Raw genomic sequence first — 3,066 nt, 5'->3', positions numbered from 1 at the left:
CGGGCAGCGGACAAACGGACACGGGGACAAACGGCCCCAGAGCTTCAGTTGCAGCGGCAGCAGCGAAAGTAGTGGCAGCAGCAGCAGCGAAAGCAGCGAAAGCAGCGACTTTATCGACTCCCTCTCGCTTCGCCTCTCCCTCTCCCGCAGTCCTGCACCCTCTCCCACTCTCCCTTTCCCGGTGTCCCCTCATCTCCCAGTCTCTCTCTCTGCCCATGCCCGGCTGGGCCATGCCCCCGGCCCGCCCCTGGCCCCGGGCGGGGCTGCCCCGTGCCCAGCCCCGGGCGTCCCACTGCGGTCTCGCCTCTGGCCGGCTCTGGCCGTGCTGGCGGTGGCGCTGCTGGGCGGGCATCAATGCCTGGGGCTGGGGTGGCATCGCCTCCCTTGGCTCCGCCTGGCCCGAGCCCGGCCCCGGCCCCGGCCCCGGCTCCTCCCGGTTCCCGCAGAGGACACAGGCGGCTCGGCCGCTCCCGCCGCCTCCGCTGCGGCTTGCCCAGCCCGAGCTCCGCTGCTTGGCAGCGCAGCCTCCGGCCCCGAGCCGCCACTGTCTCATTCCCGGGAGCGAACACCTGGGCATGGCCAGCCCGGGGCGCTTGAGGGGTGCTCGGGGGCCCTTGCTGGCCCCGGGCCGAGCACTGACAGCCGCGTCCCGCCGGCAGGGAAGGCGCAGCAGGGCCTGAAGGAGCAGGACAGGCTGGACTCGCTGCTGGGGCGCGGCGGCTTCGGCAGCGTCTTCGCGGCCACGCGGCTCTCGGACGGTGCCCCGGTGAGCGGCGGGGCCAGCGGCGGCCACAGGAGGAGGGGGCGGACGAGGAGGAGGTGGGCGCAGGAGGATGGGGCTGGGCAGGGCGGAGGATGGGTCTGGGCAGGGCGGGTGGCGAGCTGAGCCTGCTGCTGCCCTTGGCTTGCAGGTGGCCATCAAAAGGGTGCCACGGAACCGCGTCTAGCACTGGGGTGAGCTGGTGAGTGAGCGGGGCCAGCGGCAGCAGCCGGGGCTGCCAGGCGGGGATGAGCCGAGGCCCGGCACGGTGGAAGCCGCCAGGACGCCCCGAGGGAGAGCAGGCGTGGGGCCAGCGCAGGGCGCAGAGCATCCCGGGCTGGCTGAGGGCTCCCCGAGCCCCGGCACGGCATCGGCCCCACTGAGGGCATCGTGCTCCTCCCGCAGCCCGACGGCACCAGCGCGCCCCTGGCCAAAGTGTCCACTGGCTTCCCTGGTGTGGTCCAGCTGCTGGAGTGCCTTGAGCTCCCCAACGACATCTTGATGGTGCTGGAGCGCCCGGAGCTGTGTCAGGACCTGCAGCATTTCATTGGGGCAAGGGGGTTCCTGCCCGAGGAGGTGGTGCGGGAGCTGTTCCGCCAGTGCTGGAGGCCGTGCGGCACTGCACCAGCTGCGGGGTCCTGCACAGGGACATCAAACCAGAGAACATCCTGCTTGACCTGCACACCGGGCAGGCCAAATTGATTGACTTTGGCTGTGGCACCTACCTGCAAGACACAGCCTACACTCACTTTGCAGGTGAGCCCACGCAGGGGTGTGCTCCTGGTCCCAGTGACTCAAGGCCCAACATTTCACAGCCCAAGCTGGGTGTGGCAGCAGGGATTCTCCCTTTTGCAGCCCTTCATGGCACTGAGTCTTCAGCTGAGTTGCTTTTGAGCAGGGCTGAGTGGGGAGCCAGCTTCCAGCCCTGCTGGCAGCTTTTTCCCACCACTCTGCCAGGACTGGGGCTGGGGCTGGGACAGCCCAACAAAAACACCCGTGGGTGGGGTAGCAGAGAGGGGGAGTAGAACGTGAGCCCCAGCCGGTTTGGTGTGCAGGTGAGAAAGGCCTTGGACTGCTCCGCTCACCTGGTCTATTTTGGGTTCATAATGTTTTTTGGGGCAATGCAGGCAGGGATAATGATGGCATGGTTTTTCCCAGCAATGAGTGGGTTCTTCCTTATTATGGTCGGGCCTTGCCAGGGCTTTCGCTGCCCTCTTCCAGCACCAGTGTCTTCTTTCCCAACCCCAAGTCTGTGCACAAGTCCCAGATGCTGGCGAGAGGGCAGTGGTCACCCCGTGTGCCACTGGGGCAGCCCCCGCATGCCCAGGGATGCTGGGGCCAGGCTCTGGGAGCAGCAGCATCCCCCTGATGAACTCCATCTCTATTCCATAGGAACACGGTCATACAGCCCCCTGGAATGGAGCCACTTTGGCTGGTACTATGGCAGGCCAGCTACCATCTGGTCCCTGGGCATCCTGCTGCACCAGATGGTCTGTGGGGAGCACCCTTTCAGGAGGGGCCAGAACATCAGCTGGGACCATCAGCTCTCGCTGCCACAAGGGCTCTCTCAGGGTGGATCTTCATCTCTGGCCACGGGGGGAAGCCCAGTGCTGGGAGACAGCAGCGGGCTCGTGGCCATCCCACGCTGGCAGCTGCTGAGGAGGTGGCACATGTCCTGCTCTCCTGCTCTCCTCCAAAACAGGGAATTGATGGGAAAGTTTAGGCCCAGCTCTGAGCACATCCAGCAAGGCCTGGGCACGGGAATAGTGGGACAAAGCCAACAGGAGCCTTCTCCAACTGCCCGGCGTTTTCTGGTTTCTGTGCCCAGAGTGCCAAGATCTGATCAGGCGGTGTTTAAACATGCTGGACTTGGAAAGGCCCTCATTGGAAGAGCTGTTCTGTCATCCTGGGATGCAGGATATTCATCTGCCCTAGAAGAAGGGAGAGAGCCACAGGCACACTTTGGTGCAGGGCCCTGGTAAGTTGCAGCTCCACACATGCCTTGGCAATGAGTAGCAAAGGAACCCAGACTTTTTTGTGCTGCCTGTGTCACTGCCCAGGGCTCATCAGATGGGCACACACAGCCCTTGTGCTGGAGCTGAGCTGCTCTGCCCAGCACTGGTGGCTGCCATCTGAGCTGGTTTTGCTTGTCCTGGTTTCCTGACAGCTGGGGCCCTGGGCAGAACCCTGAGAGCCTGGTCTCCCCCCAGGGAAGGAGAAGGAGCCCCTGGAGAAGCTGTACCAGGTGGGGCTGCTGCTGCTGGAGGCAGCGAGGACGACATCAAGGATGACAACCTCTTCCTGGA

General features: G+C 64.9%; 1 pseudogene; it reads left to right on the top strand.

Moving 5' to 3' along the window:
- The first annotated feature begins 215 nt into the window (after positions 1-215).
- On the top strand, positions 216-2,695 carry LOC129047149 (serine/threonine-protein kinase pim-1-like; annotated as a pseudogene).
- The last annotated feature ends 371 nt before the right edge of the window (positions 2,696-3,066 follow it).

The sequence above is a fragment of the Molothrus ater genome, unplaced genomic scaffold (genome assembly GCF_012460135.2).
Source record: "Molothrus ater isolate BHLD 08-10-18 breed brown headed cowbird unplaced genomic scaffold, BPBGC_Mater_1.1 matUn_MA512, whole genome shotgun sequence".
NCBI classification, from domain to species: domain Eukaryota; kingdom Metazoa; phylum Chordata; class Aves; order Passeriformes; family Icteridae; genus Molothrus; species Molothrus ater.
Note: the sequence above shows the minus strand (reverse complement) of the source record. Positions and strands in the feature narration are given on the sequence as shown.